This window comes from Oryctolagus cuniculus, chromosome 1 (genome assembly GCF_051225735.1).
Source record: "Oryctolagus cuniculus isolate XC-2025 breed Fujian yellow rabbit chromosome 1, ASM5122573v1, whole genome shotgun sequence".
Taxonomy (NCBI): domain Eukaryota; kingdom Metazoa; phylum Chordata; class Mammalia; order Lagomorpha; family Leporidae; genus Oryctolagus; species Oryctolagus cuniculus.
Window position 1 is genome coordinate 208,033,344 of NC_142867.1, and position 17,585 is coordinate 208,050,928.

General features: G+C 39.1%; 1 pseudogene; it reads left to right on the plus strand.

Moving 5' to 3' along the window:
* Window positions 1-376: 376 nt before the first annotated feature.
* LOC127484948 (U5 spliceosomal RNA) lies at window positions 377-482 on the plus strand (annotated as a pseudogene).
* The last annotated feature ends 17,103 nt before the right edge of the window (window positions 483-17,585 follow it).

A 17,585-nucleotide genomic window follows, 5' to 3' on the forward strand; every position in this document is an offset into this window, starting at 1 on the left:
GTGAACAGGATGTTTAAAGTTTATAACTAATTCAAAAAAGAAATTACTTTCAGGAAACCTCAAGTACTTTAGAAGCATCATTTGCATATAAAAACCTGGGATGATAGGCTAATTACAATTGTTTTTATTTATTCACTGAACCTACTTATCCAAAGCATTCGCTTAAACTACAATTTCACATTCTATTATCCAATCCCTTGAAAGTAAGATAAGTGAGTTTTTAAAATTATTCAATAATTTAGATTCATCTATAGGGTGCTTCCATCCAATGAATGAATTTACCAGCATTGTATTCACCAGTCATGAAGCTCCATCATCAGATTAAAATGTCAAATGAGTGACAAGTATTTGACCTGGTATGTAAAGTACTGCCTGGATACTCAGGTTTCTCTTCAGGTCATATAAATCTTGTCCTTTTACTAAAGATTCCATGGAGAGGAACAGTTATGACTCTTAACCCAATTTTTTGAGGCCTCGAGGCTAATAACAGTTGTATAAAAAAATAGGATAAAAATTAACAAAAAAAAAAAAGATAATACTTGGGATGCCTGCATTGCATATCAGAGTGCTGGGTTCCAGTCTGGGTTCCACTCCCAATTCTAGTTTTTTACTAGTGTGCACCCTGGGAGGCAGCAGGTGATAACTCAAGTAATTGGGTTCTTGCTACCTGTGTGAAAGACCTAGATTGAGATTCTGGCTCCTGGGTCTAGCCTGGCCTAGTTAGTCCCTGCCACTGTGGCCATCTGGGGAGTAAGCTAGCAGATGATATCTCTCTTTCTCAATCTCTCTCAAATAAATAAAAATGTTAAATATATAAATGAATAAATACAATGTCAAATGATGAATTTTAAACCCCAACATCAGTAAATTCCAAGTTTTACAGAGTTGTTTGAAAAGATAGAGTAAGCACTAAGTGAATGCTACTTAAGCCAGATGCTACAGAGTCACTTTCTGGACTATAGAGCACAGCAGGAGGGATTGTAGCCAAGTTCTTATTGCAGGTACAGCAAGTATTTGAAGGGACCCTGTGCCTGTAGATGGTGGTAGAGCAAGCACATAAGAAGTTGCTACCTTACACTGATTTTTCTCCAAGTGCCTCATTGTCTGACCAATGATGTTTCCATTGTCTTATTTCATACTGCAAGCTTTAGTGCCCTAGTAAGTGCTAAAAGGTGCTTATTATGACTATTGTGTAACTATTCCACTCTCTAATTCTGCCTCTACTCCACCTGGAATGCATCCATAATTATCAACTTCACATGAAAGATTATTTAAAGAAAAGTGTGAAAAACATGTCTTTAATGTTTGTGCTAGTAATCAGTGATACTTTTAGTTTTCCTTAAGGCTAACTATGGTGTAACTGTATGTAACACTATTTTTGATACATGATATATTGTGAAGATTCAGTGAATGAGGTTTCTACCAAGAATACTTATTAATCTCAAATTTTTTTACCATAATATTTTTAATTTAAAAAGAAAATTGTTACAAACCCAAGACAGATGTGAAATTGAAATATATAGTGAGAACAATTACAGACTGGGACCATTGAGCAGAATTATGGGAGTGGAGATTGGCTAAGCTTGCATAGGACTAGTTGGTCAATTTTGTCTATACCAAAATTAATCTACTAAACAATTGAACAAGGCAATTCAGTCATTTGTGTTTGGTTTAAACCCATCTTCATATAGTTATTTCAACCACCAAGAACCTTGAACAGTCTAGAGACTGTCTGATTCTCCAGATACATTTCTTGTCTACTATAGGGTGTGGGGATAGAGATAACTGCTCTTCATAAACATTGGCAAGCCATCCTCTCATTGTTACCTACCCCATTAACTTCATACTTCCTAACTTTTAGTGGTATATTATGCTTACAATTCTTTAGACCTTTCCAAAATGCTATGGGAAAAAATCCACTTCCTGTTCATAATATTTGTCTCTCTGCAAGCCCTAATTATTGTATTTCTTCATTCTGCTCAGTCAAATGTTATTCCACCCCTTATTTTCATGTTCATACATTTTAGTTTAGATTTATGGATATCTTCCAGAATATGTGTTTAGAGCATGCATTTCTATGTCTCATTCTTTTTGTCCTGTATGATTTTCTATAGGGAAAGGGAATTGAAACCTGAAGCTGAGTGTTGATTCTTCAACACTTGAAGCTTATTAAAACAGAAGTGAGGGAAAGAATATTCCAGAAAATGGGAATTATACTTTCTTATTTAATGATTTATTTATTTTTTAACTTTTATTTAATGAATATAAATTTCCAAACAGCTTATGGATTACAATGGCTTCCCCCTCCATAACTTCCTTCCCACCTGCAACACTCCCCTTTCCCACTCCCTCTCCTCTTCCATTCATATCATGCTTCATTTTCGATTCTCTTTATATACAGAAGATCAGTTTAGCATACATTAAGTAAAGATTTCAACAGTTTGCTCCCACACAGAAACATAAAGTGAAAAATACTGCTTGAGTACTAGTTATAGCATTAAATCTCAATGTACAGCACACTAAGGACAGAGATCCTACATGAGGAGCAAGTGCACAGTGACTCCTGTTGTTGACTTCACAAATTGACACTCTTGTTTATGGCATCAGTAATCACCCTAGGTTCTTGTCATGAGCTGCCAAGGCTATGGAAGCCCCCCGAGTTCACCAACTCTGATCATATTTAGACAAGGCCATGGTCAAAGTGGAAGTTCTCTCTTCCCTTCAGAGAAAGGTACCTCCTTCTTTGATGACCCGTTCTTTCCACTGGGATCTCACTCGCATGTCGCTCCCCCTCTTCGTGGAGGAACGACACAGGACCCTGCGCTGTTCTTTCTGTCTGCTCGGCCTTCCCCGGGTTTGCTGCTGGTTCTTCCCGGGTTGGCTACTATCCCTTCCACCTCCGTGGAAGGGCAGTTCCCCCTGGCCACATTCCCCACTTCCGCAGGGGAGCGGCACACCGCCGGCCGGCTTTTCTCGGGGGCTGCACGGGTGTTCCTTCAGCTAGATGTTCCCCATAGATGTTCCTGGTGCATGCCGTCTCTCTCCTCCTTTATAGTCCTCCTCCGCCAATCCCAACTCGGCTGCCCACACGCCGAGTACACTGCTCTCCTCCAATCAGGAGCAAGTCCTACAGTTTATTAGTTGAACTGGAGGCAGCTGTGCGGAAGCTGTTTACTTCTCTCCCAACGCCATGTTGCGGGAGAGCAGATGCATAGAATAAGTCTTAATTTCAGTAACTTAGTCCAGTCCGGATTGCTCCCCACACTCGCAGAGATCTTTCATTTAGGTTTTTGTTTTTTTGTTTTTTTGGTTTTTTTTGTTTTTTTTTTCCCCAGAGTGTCTTGGTTTTCCATGCCTGAAATACTCTCATGGGCTTTTCAGCCGGATCCGCATGCCTTAAGGACTGATTCTGAGGCCAGAGTACTCTTTAGGACATCTGCCATTCTATGGGTCTGCTGTGTATCTCGCTTACCATGTTGGATTGTTCTCTCCCTTTTTTATTCTATCAGCTAGTATTTGCAGACACTATTCTTGTTTATGTGATCCCTTTGGTTCTTAGTCCTATCATTATGATCCATTGTGAACAGAAATTGATCACCGGGACTAGTGAGATGGCATTGGTACATGCCACCTTGATGGGATTGAATTGGAATCCCCTGGTATGTTTCTAACTCTACCATTTGAGGTAAGTCAGCTTGAGCATGTCCCGAATTGCACATCTCTTCCCTCTCTTATTCCCACTCTTATATTTACCAGCAATCACTTTTCAGTTAAGTTTCAGCACTTAAGAAGAATTGTGTATTGATTACAGTATTCAACCAAAAGTATTAAGTAGAACAAACAAAAAAAATACTAAGAGGGATAACATATTAAGTTGTTCATCAACAGTCAGGGCGAGGGCTGATCAAGTCACCATTTCTCATAGTGTTCATTTCACTTTAACAGGTTTCCTGTTAAACTGTGCTCAGTTAATTGTCACCTATCAGGGAGAACAAGTGGTATTTGTCCCTTTGGGATTGGCTTATTTCACTCAGCATAATGTTTTCCAAATTCCTAACAGGGATCACTTTACAGAGAGGGAGAGATATAGAGAGAGATCTTCAATTCTCTGAGTCACTCACTAGATGGCCTCAATGGCTAGGGCTGGACCAGGTTGAAACCAGGAGCCAGGAGCTTCATCCAGATCTCGCATATAGGTAGCAGGGGTCTAAGCACTTGGGCCATCTTCTGCTACTTTTCCCAGGCTATTAGCAGGGAGCTGGATCAGAAGTGGAGCAGACAGGACATCAACTGGCACCCATATAGGATGCCAATATTGCAGGTGGCAGCATTACCCAGGATGCCTCAATACCAGCCCCTGATATAGGGTTTATTTTTTTAAAGATTTATTCATTTATTTGAAAGGCAGAGTTATAGAGAGACAGAGACAGAGAGAGAGAAAGAGAGGTCTTCCATCTATTGGTTCACTCCCCAGATGACTACAATGGCAGGAGCTAAGGGGATCCAAAACCAGGAACCAGGAGCTTCTTCCTAATCTCCCACATTGGTACAGGGGCCCAGGACTTGGGCCTTCCTCTGCTGCTTTCCCAGGCCATAGCAGAGAACTAGATTGGAAGTGGAGCAGACAGGACTCAAACCAGCACCCATGCAGGATGCTGGCACTGCAAGTGGCAGCTTTACCCACTATGCCATAGTGCCGCCCCCCAATATGGCTTTTAATCATGAATAAAAGTGTATATGTAGTAGACAGAATAACATTTCACCCCCAATAAGTCCATATCCTAATCCCTAGAACCTGTGAATATGTTACTGTATGTGGTGAAAAGTACTTTAAAGACGTGATTAAGCTCAGCAGAATCCTAGAATGATATTCACTGTAAGAAACACTCTGACCTCAGAATCAACCCTTAAAGCTTCCTGGTCTGGCTGAAAGGCCTGTCAGACCATTTCAGGCATGGAAAGCCAAGACTCTGTGGCAAAAATATCCTACATGAAGGATCTCTGTGAGTGAGACCCCAGTGGAAAGAAGGATCCATCAAAGAAGGATGTACTTTACTCTGAAGGGAGGAGAAAACTTCCACTTTACTTTTGGCCTTGTCCAAATACTTATGGAGTCTGTGGTCATAAAAGGCTTCCATAGCCTTGGCAGCTCATTGCAAGAGCCTCGCATGATCACTGATGTCATAAATAAGAGTGTCAATTGTTAAATGAACTACAGAAGTCACTGTGCACTTACTCCCCATGTAGGACCTCTGTCCTTAGTGAGTTATACTATGAGAATTAACTGCAAAATTTGTTCTCAAACTGTACTTTATATGTGTGTCTGTATAGGTACAAACTGTTGAAATCTTAACTAAGCATAGAGTTGGTCCTCTGTATATAAAGCTAAACTAAAAATGAACCATAATGAAGAATGGGGTGAGAGAGGGAGTAAGAAGTGGGATGGGAGTCAGGGTGAGAGGGCAGATATGGGGGAAAGAACCACTATATTCCTAAAGTTGTACCTATGAAAAATGCATTCATTTAATAAAGCTTTAAGGCCACACAGCAGACTCATAGAATGACAAATGCCCTAAACAGTACTCTGGCCCCAGAATCAGCCCTTAAGGCATTCGGATCTGGCTAAAAAGTCCATGACAGCATTTCAGGCATGGAAAGCCAAGACACTGTGGGAAAAAATGACCTACATGAAGGATTTCTGTGAGTGAGATCCCAGTGGAAAGAAGGGGCCATCAAAGAAGGAGGTACCTTTCTCTGAAGGGAGGAAAGAACTTCACTTTGCTTACGGCCCTGTCTCAATACTGATGGAGTTTGTGGACTCAAAAAGCTTCCATAGCCTTGGAAGCTCACAACAAGAGCCTCCTGTGATCACTGACATCATAAATTAGAGTGTCATTTGTTAAATCAACAACAGGAGTCACTGTGCACTTGCTCCCCATGTAGGACCTCTGTCCGTAATTTGTCGTAATATGATAATTAACAGTAAAACTAGACTTCAAACAGTACTTTATACTTTGTGTGTCTGTGTGGTTACAATCTGTTGAAATCTTTACTTAGTACAGAGTTGATCTTCTGTATATAAAGATAATTAAAAATGAATCTTAATGAAAAATTGATGGGAGAGGGAGTACGAGGTGGGATGGGAGTTGGGGGTGGGAGGGTGGACATAGGGGGAAGAACTACTATATTCCAAAAAACTGTACCTATGAAATTTATTAAATAAAAGCTTCCAAAAAATTTTTTAAAAAGCTTTAAAAAAAAGATGTGATTAGGCTAAGGATTGGGAAGATTATCCTGGTTGGCCTAATGTAATCTCAAGGAACATTATAAAGGAAAGAGAAGGGTAGAAAGGGAAAACTCAGAGAAGGAGCTATAGCATGTAGAGGTCAGAGAGGAGCATGGCTGAAGGAACCATACTGCTGGCTTTGAAGATGGTAGGTTAGTTCACAAGTCAAGGAATGCAGGTGGCTTTGACAATGGTCAGAGAGGTAGGGATGGCAGCCTCCAGAAAGAATGCAACCCTGCAAGCCCACTGAAGGTTTCTGACCTCCAGGAAAATTCAAGAATAAATGCACTATTTTAAGCCACTAAGTTTGTGGCAGTTCCTCACAGCTATAGTGAGATGTGAGATACTAACACACTACATACAGAGGAAGATATGGGAAGAAAAGGCGAACATGTGGTGAGGTAGAAGACAGTGAAGGGTATGGCCTGTCAATTTAAGGGATTTAAACTTTATCCCAAATGACAGAAATGGCTTTTTAAAGATTTTTTTAAATATTTATTTATTTATTTATTTGAATGTCAGAGTTACAGAGAGAGAGAGAGAGAGGTAAGGCAAAGATCTTCCATCTGTTTATTCCCCAAATGACTGCCATGGCTGGGGCTGAGCCAAGCCAAAGCCAGAAGCCTCATCCAGGTGTCCCATTTGGTGGCAGAGGTCTAGGGACTTGGGCCATCCTCCTCTGCTTTCTCAGGTTCATTAGCAGAGGGCTGGGTTGGAAGAAGAGCAGCTGGGACTCAAGCCATTGCCCACGTGGAATGCCAGTGCCACAGAGGCTTGACATGCTACACCACAGCACCGGCCCCTATTTAAAGATTTTAAGAGGAGATTTCACAATTATTTTTGTACTTTAATATAACCACTCTAACAATAATTTAGATGGCAGATAAATTAGAGGGGTCAAACCAAAAGCAGGTAAGTCAGTTTGAAGATTATCTCCATAATGCAGCCAAGATATTCTAGTCCATTTGCAGCCAGTAAAAATGGTAAAAATGTAATTAAGTTGAGGATATACAGAGGAAGTTGAGTAACTGATTACATATGAAATACTGAATAAAAAATAGGATTCTAAATGGCTCTGTGATTGGTAGAATGCTTTTATTTTTCTTAAAGACTAACAATAGAAAATAAGGATTGGATTTGTCAGAAGAGGAGCTCAATTTTAGATTTTTTAAAAAGTTATTTATTTATTTGAAAGGTGGAGTTAAGAGAGAGAGAGAGAGAGAGATCTTCCATCCACTGGTTCACTCTCCAAATGGCCATAAGAGGCTGGGGCTGGGCAGGTCCAAAGCCTGGGACTAAGAGATGCTTCTGAGTCTCCCAGGTTGGTGCAGGGGCCCAGGTTCTTGGGTCATCCTCCTTTGCTATCCCAGGGGCATTAGCAGGGAGCTGGATCAGAAGTGGAGCAGCAAGGACTTGAATTGGTGCAATATGGGATGCTGGCATCACAGGCTGTAGCTTTTACCAATACATCGCAGCAATGGCCCCTAGATATGTTTCTAAGGTACCTAAGGCCTTCCAAATAGAAAGATACTCAGTAGAGTTAGCTACATGGGAAATGGATGCAAATCTTTAAAATGATCAAGAGTAGGTAACAAAAATTATAATTTAGAAAAATGCTCCACATGTCTTTTAATCTCATTTATACCCAGGAATCTAATATTTATACACTGATGATTCCAAATATATAGTACTAGTCTTTACTATAATTTATCTAATTTGAGATCCTTATTCAATTATTTTCTAGACTACAGTGCCCTGACATTTAAAGATATATTAAATTTTATCTGTTACCTATCTGTGTTAACAGACCTATCACTTGTCTGTTCCAATTTCAGAAAGCTCAATGTCACTTTCAGCAGCTCCTGCTCTCTCATTTCATTTTGTTAAATTCCTTACCAGTTCCTGTTGATTTGATGCCTCAAATACTTGTATCTCTGAAATCTATTCCATCTATTCTATCTCCATTGCCATTTCTTTGCCTCAGACCCATATAACAACCTTTTGTTCCTTACTTAATGACTCTACTTTTTTTCCAATCTATTCACTGCACTGGCACAGAAGAGACATAATGCCATCATGGCCCAACATGACTTAGCACTAGGTTTTCACAGAACACTTTTGAGGCAGGAAAAGACTTCTTTGCCTTATCCCCTTTAATTAGGGAGCAAATGCCTTCAGAGAGCCCCTACCAATCCAAGCACCTTATTGACCAGAAACGAGTCACATGCTCACTCCTTCACCAACCACTAAGATGAAAAAATATTTAATTTAGACAATTCAAGCTTCATTTCATTAACTTAGGATGCTGCTAGTAAATTAGGCTTCTCTAAACAAAAGAAGAAAGGTGAGAATAGATAGTGACCCTGGTTAGAAGATAACCAATAACATCTACTGTATCTAGAAATCATGAAATAGCAAGATGGTACTTTCCATTTAGGTTAACAAAAAAAAAAAAAAAAGAGGGAAAGAATTGATTAGACACAAAAGTTAAAACATGCATCTTTATTTTTAGGAATATTCTTTTCAGGACTCACTCTGAAAGAGGTTTTTATGTTGCTGAAAAATATGTATGTTGAATTCCTAATGATTATATTCACAGTAAAAATAGAGGAATGGATCAAGATAGTAATACCTTTTTATGCTTTAGGATGGTAAAGGACACACACTCACACACAGTATAGATCTAAACTTCCTAAATAAGACATCATGATTCAGCTCATGGCTTACATCTAAAGGACTGGCATAGTGCACACAAATAATTACTTGATCTCCATATGACTACTTGTGCATTATGTACTTGTTTTAGAAGCATAACCTAGGGGCCAGCACTGTGGCATAATGAATAAAGCCACCACCGGCAGTGCCGGCATCCCATATGGACTGGTTTCTTGATCCCAAGCTGGAACTCAATTGTTTGTCTACAATATGCTATCTTGTTATTTGTTTTACTTTCATGAGAAGCATTAAACATCTTTGTATTAAGATTATAAATAATAATAAACGACTATTACACTAAAAGGTTTAAAAGTTCATGTAGCAAGTTAACAAATGAGTACCACCCATCAAATATTCATTATCCAAGGACATTTTTCTTCATATACATTTCTTTGGGGTTTGGCCATTCTAGAATCTATAATGATAATGATCGTTTGAATACTGATTTGATATGGCACAGGGTCATTTTTGAAAACTCTTTATCAAAATAACTGGAGATACAATTTTTAATGCTCCTCATCACACAGCTGCCTTAATCTCTGGGGACAAATAGCGACAAATGAGACTTAGTTTTTGACTTGTTTAGCTGCTGCTGAAACAGAGTGGGTGTTTTAATGGAAGTTTTAAGTGGATAATAGGCATGTGGTGAGCATTCTGAAATATGATAATGAGGTTTATGTATGGATGCAGTACTATATTTTTTCACCATGTTTCTGCACAAGAAGAGTATTTGCAATTTATAAAAGAATCAAAAGTCTATTTACATGGCCACTGGGATGTGTGCTAAACTTCCTTATGCATTTAAATATCCCTATTTTCACACCCACTGCAACCATTATTTAGTTTACAGATTCATTAAACTGTATAATGTGTGTTTATTAACTGCCAAAGAAATCATGTCAAATTAGGTGTGGATTTTTATTACTAAAACCAAAAACAAAGGAAAGTGCACAATAATGCAACATGCTCAAAAAATATTTGAATCTGTTATAAGGAGAAAAGAAGTTTGGATGGAAGTCTTCCATACGAGCCTTCAAATTAATGTGTTTAAAGTTAATGTATTCCAATTACAGGAAACACTAGCTGTGATTTCAGCATTGATTTGATGGAAGCAAATCCTGATTCTGTAGTTGCTGAAATGTGACAGATCACGTAAAACGACTTCAGCCAGAATACAGAAACTGTGGAATCCTGGCAAGTAAGCATAAACTCTTGCTCCAGCAAATCTCAGTGTAGCTGGTGCAAAAAAATGAGTAGGCAGAGGTAAAATTAAAAGGCTGGATGCTCTGACAACAAAGTCTTCTGGTTTACCACTAAAAATCAGTGATTGATTTCCTGCAAATTAGTTAAGATGATAACAGATACATTAATGAGAAAATTTATAATGCCTTGTGTTACATTTCCTATTATATATCTTCAAGAGGATAAATATATAATAGCATGTGTGTGTATGTGTGGTTTTATCAAAACAGTATGGTCATTAATGCAGACGACTGAATTCCCATCTCTTTGTGGGTCTTTCCTATTTATACAATTGTTGACAGGCTAAGTATTGCCTTTATTCTCAATTTCTCATGATTAAAATGTGCCAGAGGCTGCACTTCTGATTCAAAAAAAGGAGGACTTTATAGTCCTCTGGACTCTGAAAAGCTTTCTGAATAATTAACAGCTAGGTTTCGTATATGTGTGTATATTTTTCAAGGCACTGCTGAACACACAGGGAATAAAAGGAAAATTTATAACCATCTCTAACAAAATTTTTAATGGCACTAAAACAAACATTTTGGTTGTCCCAGGTATAAATTCCAATATCAGGGTTGATGTCATGAGATTAGACATTAGTCCAACTACAGAGTGCAAGGGCTAAAATTACAGAATCACGTACTAGGTTAAAAACTCCCAAAAAAGTTAAAATGGCTTCACGTTGGAAAATGGTGTCAGGCTCAGGGCAAGGATAAATGTATATTCTTCCTGAAGGAAGGTATAACAAATATAGACCTCAAGACTTCCCTACACTAAGGTCAAAGTCAAAGATAGCAAAACAAAAAGCCTAGATGAATGAGGATTGGCAAAATAACACAGTTCCAAACTTAGTTTGAAGCCAGTATTATAACGATAACATAAAAAAGACATTGCAAAGAAAAGAAACTATAAATTTATATCCTTGAACATAGACTTAAAAATTCTAAAGAAAAATTAAGGGCCAGCACTGTGGTACAGTAGGCTAAGCTCCACCTGTGAGGCCAGAATCCCAAATGGGCTAAGGTTCCAGCTGCTCCTCTTCCAATAAAGCTCTATGGTTATGGCTGTAGGCCCCTGCATCCACATGGGAGACCCAGAAGAAGCTCTTGGCTCCTGGCTTCAGATCAACCCAGCTACTGCCATTGCGGCCATTTGGGGAGTGAACCAGTAGATGGAAGACCTTTCTCTCTGTCTCTCCCAATATCTGTAGCTCTACCAATCAAATAAATAAATGCATACATTTTTAAGAAAACATTAGAAAATTAAACAATACCAATAATATAATATATAGAGAATGTTGTCTCTATATACATTATACAATACACTATCCCTGTCTACATATCCATCTCTGTGTGTGTGTGTGTGTGTGTGTGAGCCGAGAAGTATGCACCTTCCACAGGGAAACACAGAAAATTATATAGTAATAAGCAGAGATTTCTAACATTCTGAGAGGGAGAGGAGCACATAATTTGGAATAATACAGTGTACCAGAGTTTGATATTGTGTACCTATATGTTTCCTATCATTCCATAAAAGGCAAAAATATAAGCGGTGCTGTGGCTCACTAGGCTAATCCTCCGCCTAGTGGCGCCAGCACACCGGGTTCTAGTCCTGTTCGGGGCGCCGGATTCTGTCCCGGTTGCCCCTCTTCCAGGCCAGCTCTCTGCTGTGGCCAGGGAGTGCAGTGGAGGATGGCCCAAGTGCTTGGGCCCTGCACCCCATGGGAGACCAGGATAAGTACCTGGCTCCTGCCTTCGGATCAGCGCAGTGCGCCAGCTGCGGCACGCTGGCCACGCCGGCCATTGGAGGGTGAACCAACAGCAAAGGAAGACCTTTCTTTCTGTCTCTCTCTCTCACTGTCCACTCTGCCTGTACATAAATAAATAAAGGCAAAAATATAATTTTCAAATAAATAGAATAAAAGTAAAGGATCTTACTACCCATAAATCTTCACACAGAGAAATTACTACTACCAGTTTATAGATGAGATCACTGCAGCTGAATGCAGGCAATATCTTTTTCAGAAGGTAATGCAAGTATTCAGACTCAAATCTCCTTTTAAATAAGCAGTTAGCACATAAAAAATAATTTTTCCAAGTGCTCAAACTATAGGTTCTTACATGGTATGAAAAGAAAAAGAGAGCTCTATATTTCTTGTAAAAATTGCTATAGCTTAATATTGAATGTGAATAGTATAACAAGCTACATTCCATTCAACTATTATTAAACAAAAAAAAACTGTTCTCATTTTTCCAAAAATAGCTGACAAGATTTTGAAAACATTATTTTCCAGAATCTTTTTCAGTTTAAAAAAGTTAGAAAATTGAGGAAGTGGTGAGCAATTGTTTTATCATTCATTCTAAACTCTACCCAATGCAAAGTATATAAATTCAAGCCTATTATTCTCATCCAATTAATTTCAGATTGATGTTACTTTATGGCTTCAATAACATTTAATCCAATCTATTAAATAAGGGAAATGAAGCATTTATATAAATAGGTAAACACAATAATATTGGTGAACTGTAAAGAATTAGCCTGTAGATGTCTACAAGATCTGACATGGGAGTAATAGTTCCATTTGACTAATTTATTATTCTGTTTTCTATTTGTAACACAAGAAGTATTATAACAGAAGTAAGGAAGGAAGGAAGGAAGGGAGGGAGGGAGGGAGGGAGGGAGGAAGGAAGGAAGGAAGGAAGGAAGGAAGGAAGGAAGGAAGGAAGGAACTCTTGTAGCCCTTGTCTATAATACCAGCATCCCATATAGGTGTCTGTTCAAGTCCACTTTCCATACTGGTGCTAATGCACCAGAAAAAGCACCTGAGGGTAGCCCAAGTTTCTAGGCCCTTGCACCCACATGGGAGACCCAAAAGAAGCTCCTGGCTCCTGGATTCTGTCTGGCCTGGCCCTGGCTGTTGTGACCATTTGAGGAAAGAGCCAGAGGATGAAAGATTCTTTCTCTCTCTCTCTCTCTCTCTCTCTCTCTCACTCTCTGTAACTCTGCATTTCAAATAAATGAAATAAAGCTTAAAAATAAAGAAAGTTCTCACCTTAGAATCAAATCTTTTATTTTTTTATTTTCACTTTTTAAGGTCATGAGTAAACATGTTTTATACATGTTATAAGTACAGTATATATTTAATGTTTCACTTGACATTATGTTATAAACATTTTTCCTATTGATATTTTTCACAGTAACATTTTTTTATTTTTTTTTTAATTTTTATTTGACAGATAGAGTTAGACAGTGAGAGAGAGAGACAGAGAGAAAGGTCTTCCTTCCATTGGTTCATCCCCCAAATGGCCGCTATGGCTGGTGCCCCACTGATCCAAAGCCAGGAGCCAGGTGCCTCTTCCTGGTCTCCCACGCAGGTGCAGGGCCCAAGCGCTTGGCCCATCCTCCACTGCCCTCCTGGGCCACAGCAGAGAGCTGGACTGGAAGAGGAGCACCTGGGACTAGAACTTGGTGCCCGTATTGGATGCTGGCGCTGCAGGCGGAGGATTAACCAAGTGAGCCACGGTGCCAGCCCACAGTAACATTTTTAAATTGAGGGTTTAGAGTCTACAAATTGCTATTCTATCATTTACTCAACAGTTTCTCAGTTTTCAATCATTAAGCTGCTTCCAGTTTTTCACTATTATAAATATTAATATTGCATATTTTTGCATGTAGCTTTTCCTTTTTTCTTAACAATAATATAGACCCTCAACAATAGTAACATCAGTTCCAAAAATCTTGAATAACTTCAAAGTTTTTATTATTTTGTTTTTAAAACACTACTATAATTTATACTCTCAGCAGCACACACAAATGCACCAATTTCAACACGAACTCTTGTGCACATATAATGGTTGTAAAAAGACATAAAGCTCTATTCTTTAAGTGAAAAATCAGTTTAAATTTTGTTCCATATGGGGCTGGCATTGTTGTGGTGCAGGTTAAGTCACTGCCCAAGACACAAGCATTTAAGTCCCAGAAGCTCTGCTTCTGATCCAGCTCCCTGCTAAGGTGCCTGGGTAAGCAGCAGGAGAAAGCCCAAGTACCTGGACCCCTGCCACCCATGTGGGAGACCTAGACGGAGTCCCAAGCTCCTGGCTTCAACCTGGACCAGCCCCAGTTGTTCTGGCCATTTGGGGAGTAAAGCAGATAGAAAATATCTCTTTCTCTTTCTTCCCCACCTTTGTCCGTAACTCAGCCTTTCAAATAAATAAAATGAATCTTTTTAAAAAGGTTTTTCCTTTGTGTGATTACATGTGAACTCATTACCCTGTTCTGTATCGCAGTTCCCTGACGTAAGGACTCAATAATCCTGTGGCACATGATCTTACCCCTCTTTCAACCACATTCTTCAAGTATATCTGAAAGAGGTTTTTAGTTATTCTTACCACATCATCACTAATTCAGTAATTTTTGATGTTGGAGTATGATGTACTCATCATATACCATGTTGCATTTCATCAAAGGAAGTATAGATACCAACTAAGATAAGATGGTAACTGCTGGCTCCATAGTTGTATAATAGCATAGGTATTTCTATCTAATATCTAATCTAAGAACCATGTGAGTAAAACATCAAGAATCTTTCCACTTAAGAATACCACTAGACTTAATCTTGATTGTGTTACTATAAATAACATTTTGATTTCAAGGGGGATTTTTAAAATGCATTAAATATTTATTTTGTAAAAATTGTTAAGTATTACACTCCTGTTTTTGCCAGGTACTTGTATACATCTGATCTATACTTCTCCCAACAACCTTGTGAAATAGATACTACATTCATCCTACAGGTAAGGAAATTGTGACTTACGAAAGGTAAGTATCTTGCCCAGAGCCATGCAGTAAATGACTAAGCTGAATTCCAATGTTGCCTCTCCTTAATATCTATGTTCTTTTTTTTTTCTTTTTTTTTTTTTTTTTTTTTTTTTGACAGGCAGAGTGGACAGTGAGAGAGAGAGACAGAGAGAAAGGTCTTCCTTTGCCCTTGGTTCACCCTCCAATGGCTGCCGTAACGGCATGCTGTGGCCGGCACACCGCGCTGATCCGATGGCAGGAGCCAGGTGCTTCTTCTGGTCTCTCATGGGGTGCAGGGCCCAAGCACTTGGGCCATCCTCCACTGCACTCCCTGGCCACAGCAGAGAGCTGGCCTGGAAGAGGGGCAACCGGGACAGAATCTGGATCCCCGACCGGGACTAGAACCCGGTGTGCTGGCACCGCAAGGCAGAGGATTAGCCTAGTGAGCCGCGGCACCGGCCAATATCTATGTTCTTTTCACATTTAACCATTTAATTTGAGTCATTTCAAAAATTAACTATTTTTTCTTCTCTAAACACTTATTTTCTATTACAAATTACATTTCAACATCAGTATGTTTTAATCTAAAACACGAATAAACTGAAGTCAAAGTAATTACAATGTTCGAACTATTTCTGAATCTAAAGTGATTAAGCTGTTTTCTACCTATATTATCATCAGAGTGAATGAAACACCAGTAAGAGTAAAATCTCTTTTGAAGCCAGTGCTGTGTTATACCTACTGTAGTTTCTGAATAACAGGCTCATTTGCCATTCTTGAGCATGATTTACACCTTCTTGCTTCTGTACCTTAACTTATTTTCAACTGCAAGCCTCGTTCACCAGTTTTTAAGGGCCCAATCCAAAGGATATATTTCTTATGATAGCTTTCTTAGCCACTTTGGTCAAAGTAACTCCTCTATCTTTTGAACAGCATAGGATTTTTTTCTCCACTCTTCAACACCATTGTTTGTATTCTTTCAGTGGAATGTACATGGCAGCGACAGAGTTCCAAGGAGAAGCTAGTGGAAGACTTCCTAAGGCCTAAGCTCAACAATGAGTCACCTTTGTCACATTTCTAAATCACAAGGGCCGCTTAGATTCATGTAGTAGGAGAACAAACTGTACTTCTTGATAGAATAAAACATAAGGTAATATCTACATTTCAGGGTTATTATGAAATTAAAGAGGATATTTTGCTACAAAATCCTTAGCAAATCTTTGAATACAAATACACTAAATATGTGCTGAGTCATGTATCCTTTGTGTATCTTCCTACTCATATCCTACAACAGTAGCTCCACAAGAAATACCAAACCTTAAGATTCTAGACTATTTATTTTCTATCTAATGGTCACTTATACCACAGAAACAGACAATGATATTTGTCTGTGTAGGGATTTTGTGTTTTATTTTATTCTTTAATGTTTAATCAGAAAAAAGTTATTGTTATCATGGTTCTGCCACCCAAAATCAGCATAACATTGGAAAAGAAACTAAATTTCCTTATTTTCTTGTTTCTAAACATTGTTTAATTTAGAAATGGAGAGTGTCAGACAAGCTTTCTAGAATTCTGTTTCTGCTCTGAGTTTCTGTGTGTGTAAAACTGGACAGAAGCCGGCGCCGTGGCTCACTAGGCTAATCCTCGGCCTTGCGGCGCCAGCACACTGGGTTCTAGTCCCGGTCGGGGCGCTGGATTCTGTCCCGGTTGCCCCTCTTCCAGGCCAGCTCTCTGCTGTGGCCAGGGAGTGCAGTGCAGGATGGCCCAAGTGCTTGGGCCCTGCACCCCATGGGAGACCAGGAGAAGCACCTGGCTCCTGCCATCGGATCAGCGCGGTGCGCCGGCCGCAGCGCACCAGCCGCGCCAGCCATTGGAGGGTGAACCAAGGGCAAAGGAAGACCTTTCTCTCTGTTTCTCTCTCTCACTGTCCACTCTGCCTGTCAAAAAAAAAAAAAAAAAAAAAAAAAAACTGGACAGAAAAAAGAGCTTATTTCCTTGGGTGCAATGTTGCATGTAGAGGACCTATATAAAGTTCACAGTTAAATAACAACATTTCTAAGAATATATTACTGAACCTAACTATGTTTAGAAAATAACAATAAAATCTCAGGAAAAAAAAACCTGGAAGCTAAAGGAAATCATTTTTGCTTGAATGGTGTAGTAGAGAGAAGATTCTGCTAAGAAGGAGCAATAGATTGATACTTTCTAGCTATGTTGAGAAAATACTTTTTCCTCTCTGATTGCCATTTACCTCTTGGTGTTACCTAGAAGATCAGAATCAGAGCAGTAGGTACAAATAGACTTGCAGCTTTTAGAGGGATCAGGAGAGGAAGGGAAAAATTACTGGATACTGGGATCAAATCAAATCAAAGATCAAAGGTGCCTCCTTCCAAAGACAAGGTGAGCTTCTCAATGTATAGACTTTCCAGGATGGTTTGGGGCAGAGGAGTCAAGATGTTTACTGCTTCCCAGGCCATAAAATATCAAGAATTTCTCCCTATAAAATCCGTATGCCTATTTGCAGAGAACTCATTTGCACATTGTT